Raw genomic sequence first — 10,000 nt, 5'->3', positions numbered from 1 at the left:
TTCACAGAGTCCTATATTATTAGGGTCCAATATTCCCAGGGCTCCATATGTCCAGTACTCTGGGTTCCCAGAGTCCTGTGTTCCCAGGGCTTTATATTTCCAGCACTATATGTTAACAGAGTTCTATATTATTAGGGTTCTATGTTTCCAGGGCCATATATTCCCAGAGTCCTATATTATTAGGGTCCAATGTTCCCAGGGGCTCATATTTCCAGTACTCTGTGTTCCCAGAGTCCTATATTGTTAGTGTCCTATGCTGCCAGAGACCAGTATTCCAGAAGCCTATGTTCCCAGAGTCCTATGTCCTCATGGCCCTATTTTCCTAGAGTCCTAAGTTCCTGACTCTATGTTCCCAGGGTCCCATGTTCTCGGGGTCCTATGCTCTAAGAGTCCTATATTCCTAGGGTCTTATGTTCTCGGGGTCCTATGTTCCCAGAGTCCTATGGTAAACGAGTCCTATAGTCTCAGGGTCCTATGTTCCATGAGTCCTATGTTTCCAGGGCTCTATATTCCCAGGGTTATATGTTCCCAGAATCCTATGTTCTATGAGTCCTATTGTCCAGAGTCCTATGTTCCCAGAGTCCTATATTCCCAAAGCCCTATGATCCAGAGTCCTGTGTTCTCAGAATCTTATATTCCCATAGACCTGTATTCCAGAATCCTATGTTCCCAGAATCATATATTCCCAGATTCCTATGTTCCCAAAGTCCTATGCTCCCATAGTCCTATGTTAACAGAGTTCTATGTTCCATGAGTCCTGTATTCCAAGAGTCCTATGTGCCCAGTCATTTATTTCCAGAGTCCTGTGGCCCCAGAGTCCTATGTTCCCACTCTTATATTCCCAGGGCCCTGTATTCCCAGAGTCCTATATCCAAAGCTCCCAGGGCTCCATATTTCCAGGACTCTGTGTTCCCAGTGTCCTATGTTTTTAGTGTCCTATGCTGCCAGAGACCAATATTCCAGAAGCCTATGTTCCCAGAGTCTTATGACCTCATGGCCCCATGTTCTCAATATCCTATGTTCCTGGCTTTATGTTCCCAGAGTCCTATGTTTCCAGGATCCCATGTTCTCGGGGTCCTATGCTCCCGGAGTCCTATATTCCTAGGGTTTTATGTTCTCAGGGCCCTATGTTCCAAGAATCCTATGTTTCCATGGCTGTATATCCCCAGGGACCTATGTTCCTGGAGTTCTGTATTCCAAAGTCCCTATATTCATATGATCTTATGTTCCCAGAGTTGTATGTTCTCAGGCTATTTTAACAGAGTCCTATGTTCCAAGAGTCCTGTGTTTCCAGGGCTCTATTTTCCCAGGGTCCTATAATCCCAGGACCCTATGTTTCTAGGGAACTATATTCCCAGGGTTATATGATCCCAGAGTCCTATGTCCTATGAGTCCCATATTTCCAGAGTCCTAGGTTCTGTGAGTCATATTTTCCAGAGTCCTGTGTTCCCAGAGTCCTGTGTTCCCAGAATCCTATATTCCCAGAGACCTGTATTCCAGAGTCCTATGTTCCCAGAATACTATGTTCCCAGAGTCCTATGTTCTCAGAGCCCTATGTTCCCAGAATTCTATATTCTCAGATTCCTATGCTCCCAGAGTCCCATGTTGACAGAGTCCTATGCTGCCCAGACTTTTATTCCCAGAGTCCTGTGTTCCCAGTCTTATATTCCCAGAGTCCTGTGTTTCCAGAATCCTATATTCCCAGAGTCCTATGTTCCCAAAGTCCTATGTTCCCAGAATCCTATACTCCCAGAGTCCTGTGTTCCCAGAATCCTATATTCCCAGAGACCTGTATTCCAGAGTCCTGTGTTCCCAGAGTCCTATGTTGACTATGTTCTCCGGGCCCTATGTTCCCAGAATTCTATATTCTCAGATTCCTATGTTCCCAACGTCCTATGCTCCCAGAGTCCTATGTTGACAGAGTCCTATGTTGCTCAGACTTTTATTCCCAGAGTCCTGTGGTCCCAGAGTCCTGTGTTCCCAGTCTTATATTTCCAGAGTCCGATGTTCCCAGAGTACTATGTTAACAGAGTGCCATGGTCCCAGGGCTCTATGACCCCAAAGTCCTATATTCAATGAGTCCTATGTTTCTAGAGCTGTATGTTCCCAAAGTCTTATGTTTCCAGAGTCCTATGTTCCACGGCTTCTATGTTCCCAGGGCTGTTATGTTCCCAAAGTCCCATGTTCTCAGAATCCTAATGTTAGCAGAGTCCTGGGGTCATTGTGTCACCATTTGACCACTTATGTTGGTCCATTCTTCATGAAGTGTTCACACAATGTAAAAGGCAGCTGCTGTGCTTAAATAGTTACAACAATAAACACTGAAAAGCACTAAGAGATGCAATTCCAATGTGACAGTGACAAAGATCATTTTTGAATCACTGCTTTGTCTGGTTTAAGCATGTTGCACTGCCCTTCTTTCAGTTGTTGCTAAGTACACAGCTTTCAGCTTGCTAACTAGCAGGTAAGGAACCAGCTTAAGACATCATCAGGGGTTGCCTGAAATGCTGTTAATAATATTGTGAGGCTGAAATACAATTAAGAATAATAACATTTCAATGAGAACACAGAGGTCTGGAAATACCGGGATGACAAACTGTTTTACCGAACAGTGGGAATTGCTCACAGGGGCCACTGCCTCACACGAAGGACAGCTCAACACTTCCAGCTAACTGTGAAAAGGAAATATGCTAATGTATCTGAACTGTATGTCTCGGTTTCATGTAGCATTACTGAGATATATTTAGATCCTTGAAACAAACCGTATATGCTGCACTCCTTTCCTCAGCCTGAATGTATAAAGCAGGTCCTGCGTTCGCTCTAACAGCAAAGCCTCCTTTTAGCCATTATCGCTAACAGCTGCCCCCTGCTGTTTAACAGCATGTCTGGATAGCATAAGCAGTTAGCCACCTCGCAACAGCCTCACGTACTGCTAACAGTCGAAGAATCTTTCCTGGAGTCAAATGGAGTCTCTGCTCAAAGATCTACAAAAAACTGCACACTAGTCGGACACTTTATCATAAACCCCTCTAACGTAGCTTCAACGTGCGGGTTTACATTTAGAGACTGTAGGTCATCTGAAGCCTTTAATCAACAGTCAGTTTCTGACCACAGAGATCCTCTTGGCTATAGTATGTAAAAAGCCCCAGTATGATATACTCATACCAGCACCACATCAGTGTCACTGCTGAGAACGGACCACCATCCAAATAAAACCTGGACAACAGCAGCCCTGTGGTCAGAAGCGGACTTATAGTGAATGGTGTAGAGGAGGGCTACACTCATCCACTTATATAGTGGAGGTACAAGGTGGGTGTTTCTAATAAAGTGGCCAGTTAGTGGAGGTACAAGGTGGGTGTTTCTAATAAAGTGGCCAGTTACTGGAAGCTCAAGGTAGGGTGTTTCTAATAAAGTGGCCAGTCAGTGGAAGTACAAGGTAGGTGTTTCTAATAAAAGTGGCCAGTCAGTGGAAGTACAAGGTAGGTGTTTCTAATAAAATGGCCAGTCGTGTGAAGTACACGGTGGGTGTTTCTAATAAAGTGGCCAGTGTTAGTGTAAGTCCTCCAGAGTGTTTTATGGATCTGGATTTGTGGCATCATTAGTTAGTAGTGTAAATGTGATGTAACTGTGTTCAAGAGAGAGATCACGTGTGTGTGTGTGTATATGTGTGTGTGTGTGTGTGTGTGTGTGTGTGTGTGTATGTGTGTGTGTGTGTGTGTGTGTGTGTATGTGTGTGTATATGTGTGTGTCTGTGTGTGTGTGTGTGTGTGTGTGTGTGTGTGTATGTGTGTGTATATGTGTGTGTCTGTGTGTGTGTGTGTTTGTGCATGATCACTGGCTCATGCATGTGTTTGCGTGTGATGTGAGATTGAGACAGTCGCCATGGAAATCTTAGTTGCCAGGGTAACTGGGTTCCCCTGGAGGGCTTGGCAGCTGTTGCCATGGAGTAGCCATGGCAACCTGGGGCCAGAGAAGAGGGATGCCACCCTGGACCAGAGGAAGCGAGTGAGCGAGAGAGAGAGACTTTTTTCCATCCTCAGTTCTACTGACCTCTTTCTCTCTCTCTCTGTCAGACAGTATAAACAGTGATGGGCAGCATCTCTCCGTGCTGTCCTCTTGTATCCCTTCATCCCTCCTCCTCTCCCCTCCTACGACCCTGACTCCACTCATAGGTGTCTAATGTCCAGCTGAGTTAAATCAGGCAGTGTGAACCTGTCCCTGACCACCCCCCCCACCAGCATGCTGGGGGCGTGGCTCACTGGTGTGTGTGTGTATGTGTGTGTGGGGGTGGACCCCCCAGGAGAGCCCCTCGATGGGGTTCTGTCACGTTCCAGTCCACTGCACTGCCTTAATGACAGTGAAGGTTAAACATTCTCAACTGCCTGCATGAAAATTAAATACACTGCAAAATATTACATATACATCAAAGACTGATTAGAATACTTAATATTGTCTGTCCACTTTATCAGAAACGCCTGCGTTATACCTCCACTAACTGGCCACTTTATTAGAAACACCTACCTTGTGCTTCCACTCACTGGCCACTTTATTAGAAATGCCTACCTTGTGCCTCCACTAACTGGCCACTTTATTAGAAACACCACTTGTGCTCCACTACTGGCCCTTTATTAGAAACGCCCCTTCTCCACTCACTGGCCACTTTATTAGAAACGTCTACCTTGTGCTTCCACTCAACTGGCCACTTTATTAGAAACGCCTCCCTTCTGCTTCCACTCACTGGCCACTTTATTAGAAACGCCTCCCTTGTGCTTCCACTCACTGGCCACTTTATTAGAAACGCCTCCCTTGTGCTTCCACTCACTGGCCACTTTATTAGAAACACCTACCTTGTGCCTCCACTAACTGGCCACTTTATCAGAAATGCCTACGTTATACCTCCACTAACTGGCCACTTTATTAGAAACACCTACATTATACCTCCACTAACTGGTCACTTTATTAGAAACACCTCCCTTGTGCCTCCACTAACTGGCCACTTTATTAGAAACGCCTACCTTGTGCCTCCACTAACTGGCCACTTTATTAGAAACACCCACTTTGTGCTTCCACTCACTGGCCACTTTATTAGAAACGCCTCCCTTGTGCTTCCACTCACTGGCCACTTTATTAGAAACGTCTACCTTGTGCTTCCACTCAACTGGCCACTTTATTAGAAACGCCTACCTTGTGCTTCCACTCACTGGCCACTTTATTAGAAACGCCTCCCTTGTGCTTCCACTCACTGGCCACTTTATTAGAAACGCCTCCCTTGTGCTTCCACTCACTGGCCACTTTATTAGAAACGCCTACCTTGTGCTTCCACTCACTGGCCACTTTATTAGAAACGCCTCCCTTGTGCTTCCACTCACTGGCCACTTTATTAGAAACGCCTACCTTGTGCTTCCACTCACTGGCCACTTTATTAGAAACGCCTCCCTTCTGCTTCCACTCACTGGCCACTTTATTAGAAACGCCTCCCTTGTGCTTCCACTCACTGGCCACTTTATTAGAAACGTCTACCTTGTGCTTCCACTCAACTGGCCACTTTATTAGAAACGCCTCCCTTCTGCTTCCACTCACTGGCCACTTTATTAGAAACGCTTCCCTTGTACCTCCACTAACTGGCCACTTTATTAGAAACGCCTCCCTTGTGCTTCCACTCACTGGCCACTTTATTAGAAACGCCTACCTTGTGCTTCCACTCACTGGCCACTTTATTAGAAACGCCTCCCTTGTGCTTCCACTCACTGGCCACTTTATTAGAAACGCCTCCCTTGTGCTTCCACTCACTGGCCACTTTATTAGAAACGCCTACCTTGTGCTTCCACTCACTGGCCACTTTATTAGAAACGCCTACCTTGTGCTTCCACTCACTGGCCACTTTATTAGAAACACCTCCCTTGTGCTTCCACTAAGTGGCCACCTTATTAGAAACCCTTGTGCTTGATGCTGCTTGATTCTGCAGTTCGGTGACCACAGAGCGACGCTGTCCCTCTAACTCAGACTCTGTTACGCTGCTGCTGCTGTGTCTGTCTGCATTATGACAGTTTCCTAAACCCAGAGCATTTCATGAACTCCAGCTAAAAATAGACAAACGCTAACGGGGCTCTCTCTCACACACACACTCACACACACACACACACACTCACACACACTCACACACACTCACACTCACACACACTCACACACTCACACTCACACACACACTCACACTCACACACTCACACACACTCACACTCACACACACACACTCACACACACTCACACTCACACTCACACACACACACTCACACTCACACACACACTCACACTCACTCACACACACACACACTCACACACACACTGTGGTTCTGACGTGTTTGAAATGCAGTGCTCCACAGTTAGACTGCACTGATATTAATAGACTTTCAAATATAACAGTGTCACAATAACAGACAGAGACGCTTCACACGTCTGCAGTTCAGCTCTGATCAGCAGCTTTATATATTTATCACTGTCTATATTTATCAGTGCTGTTAATGGAACATGTGCAGAGTATTTTAGATCAGTGATTAGTTTGGCTTGTATGGGAGGGGTTTCGGTTGTACTGGGAGGGGTTTGGGCTGTATATGGAGGGGTTTTGGTTGTACTTTGAAGAGTTTCAGTTGTTCTGGGAGGGGTTTCGGATGTGCAGGGAGGAGTTTCGGTTGTACTGGGAGGAGTTTTGGTTGTATTGGGAGGAGTTTCGTTGTACTGGGAGGAGTTTTTGTTGTACTGGGAGGAGTTTTTGTTGTACTGGGAGGGGGTTCGGTTGTACTGGGAGGAGTTTTGGGCTGTACTGGGAGGAGTTTTGGTTGTATTGGGAGGAGTTTCACTTGTACTGGGAGGAGTTTCGGTTGTATTGGGAGGAGTTTCAATTGTACTGAGAGGAGTTTTGGTTGTACTGGGAGGAGTTTTGGTTGTATTGGGAGGGGTTTCGGTTGTACTGGGAGGAGTTTCGGTTGTATTGGGAGGAGTTTCAATTGCACTGGGAGGAGTTTCGGTTGTACTGGGAGGAGTTTCGGTTGTACTGGGACGGATTTTGGTTGTATTGGGAGGAGTTTCGGTTGTATTGGGAGGGGATTTTGGTTGTATTGGGAGGAGTTTAAGTTGTACTGGGAGGAGTTTCAGTTGTACTGGGAGGAGTTTCGGTTGTATTGTGAGGAGTTTCAATTGTACTGTGAGGAGGTTCTCTGGATGTATCTTCAGGACATCTACAACAGCAGAGTGATGAAGCACGCCGGCTAGATTCCAGCTGACCCCTCACATCCTGGACATCACCTCTTCCAGACACTCTGCTCTGGTAGAAGATTCAGGACCATCAAAATCAGCACAGCCAGACATGCTAACAGCTTTTTCCCCAGAGCTGCAGCTCAGTAACCACACCGGACACTCACACTGTACACTGACCATCAAACCTCCTCACTGCATTACAGTAACTCACTGTATATAACAGTTACTGTCCATCTAATCAGATCTACGTATGTTCAGATATTCACTGTTCGGCTCCTCCGGCTCTTTATTATTTGTTATTAATTCATTATTAATACTCGTTATCTGGTCTGTTCAGCGTGTCAGATACGAGTGACTCACCGAGACCGATTCCTCGTATGTGTAACAAACGGCAAAATAAAGTGATTCAGTAAATATTATTTATTTATGGTAAATAAAAATACATAATATTATTAGATATTATACATTAATACCAAATATACATTATACCATTACATACACCTTATAAATATGCAAATATATAAATGTATACACATTATATATATGCAAATAAGCTTGACATCTTAACGATTGCAGAACCCATTTTTGGTGTTATATAAACATATACAACACATTCTCCATCAGTCTGAAGAACCATTCATGCAAAGGGTTCTTTGAGCATTCATGGTTCTACATAGAACCACTGTCTTTACAAAGAACCCTTGAGGAACCATCTTCTTAAGAGGGTATGGGCTGCCTGTCCTTGCCGAGTGCAGAGAGCACCCCATAAAGAACAACCACAGCGAAGCTTCAGCCACTAAGAACGGTTCCGTCCCTCTGAGCGTGCAGTGGAACCGCTCTGCTGCACACGCTGCACTCCCACGCCTGAGCACGCACCCTCGAGTGTGCACTCACGGTGTGCACTCACAGTGTGCACTCTGAGCTCACTCTGAACGCACACTACCACACTCAGCGAGCACTCTGGGTCCCCAGCTGAGCGAGCACTCTGCACAGAGAACACGAGAACCGGCTCTGACTGGGCGATTAAACATGAAGTTTAGAAGAAAAAAAAAACAAAAAAACAGGACAACACACCAGCACCCAACAGGTCCAACCAAATCACCTCACAAAAAGATCTCTGAGAAACCAAAGGTCCAACCAAATCACCTCTCTGAGAAACCAAAGGTCCAACCAAATCACTTCACAAAAAGATCCAAGAGAAAGCAAAGGTCCAACCAAATCACCTCACAAAAAGATCCAAGAGAAAGCAAAGGTCCAACCAAATCACCTCACAAAAAGATCCAAAGGAAAGCAAAGGTCCAACCAAATCACCTCACAAAAAGTTCTTTCAGAAATTAAATGTCCAACCACAGCACCTTGTAGAAAGATCTCTAAGGTCCAACCAAAGCACCTCAAAAATATCTCTCAACCACCTCACTTTGCAGAAAAACTTCTCAAGTTCAACAAAATTACCACACAAGGAGAACTCTCAGGAACTAAAGGTCCAACCAAACCACCTCATATAATGATCTGTCAAGAACTAAAGGTCCAACCACACCAACTCAGAGAAAGATCACCTTGTTGAAAGATCTCAGATCCTACAAAATCACCACATAACAGGATCTCTTTTAGGAATTTCCAGAAACCAGAAGTTCAACCAAACCACCTCACAGAGTGATATCTCAGCATCTACAGGCCCAACCAAATCACCTCACAGAGTGATATCTCAGCATCTACAGGCCCAACCAAATCACCTCACAGAGTGATATCTCAGCATCTACAGGCCCAACCAAATCACCTCACAGAGTGATATCTCAGCGACTACAGGCCCAACCAAATCACCTCACAGAGTGATATCTCAGCATCTACAGGCCCAACCAAATCACCTCACAGAGTGATATCTCAGCGACTACAGGCCCAACCAAATCACCTCACAGAGTGATATCTCAGCAACTACAGGCCCAACCAAATCACCTCACAGAATGATATCTCAGCATCTACAGGCCCAACCAAATCACCTCACAGAGTGATATCTCAGCAACTACAGGCCCAACCAAATCACCTCACAGAGTGATATCTCAGCATCTACAGGCCCAACCAAATCACCTCACAGAGTGATATCTCAGCATCTACAGGCCCAACCAAATCACCTCACAGAGTGATATCTCAGCAACTACAGGCCCAACCAAATCACCTCACAGAGCGATATCTCAGCAACTACAGGCCCAACCAAATCACCTCACAGAGCGATACCTCAGCGACTACAGGCCCAACCAAATCATCTCACAGAGTGATATCTCAGCAACTACAGGCCCAACCAAACCACCTCGCAGAGTGATATTTTAGGAACCACAGGCCCAACCAAATCACCTCACAGAGTGATATCTCAGCAACTACAGGCCCAACCAAATCACCTCACAGAGTGATATCTCAGCGACTACAGGCCCAACCAAATCACCTCACAGAGTGATATCTCAGCGACTACAGGCCCAACCAAATCATCTCACAGAGCGATATCTCAGCGACTACAGGCCCAACCAAATTACCTCACAGAGTGATATCTCAGGAACCACAGGCCCAACCAAATCACCTCGCAGAGTGATATTTTAGGAACCACAGGCCCAACCAAATCACCTCACAGAGTGATATTTTAGGAACCACAGGCCCAACCAAATCACCTCACAGAGTGATATCTCAGGAACTACAGGTCCAACCAAATCACCTCACAGAGTGATATTTTAGGAACCACAGGCCCAACCAAATCACCTCA

General features: G+C 45.6%; 1 protein-coding gene across 1 annotated transcript in view; it reads right to left on the bottom strand.

Annotated features, from left to right (window-relative positions):
* LOC118822489 (disks large homolog 4-like) overlaps positions 1 to 10,000 on the bottom strand; it is an 89,900-nt gene that overhangs the window by 20,683 nt on the left and 59,217 nt on the right. The window lies entirely within an intron of this gene.

Source organism: Colossoma macropomum, unplaced genomic scaffold (genome assembly GCF_904425465.1).
Source record: "Colossoma macropomum unplaced genomic scaffold, Colossoma_macropomum, whole genome shotgun sequence".
In the NCBI taxonomy this organism is placed as follows: domain Eukaryota; kingdom Metazoa; phylum Chordata; class Actinopteri; order Characiformes; family Serrasalmidae; genus Colossoma; species Colossoma macropomum.
This window is presented reverse-complemented; position numbering and strand designations above follow the sequence as displayed.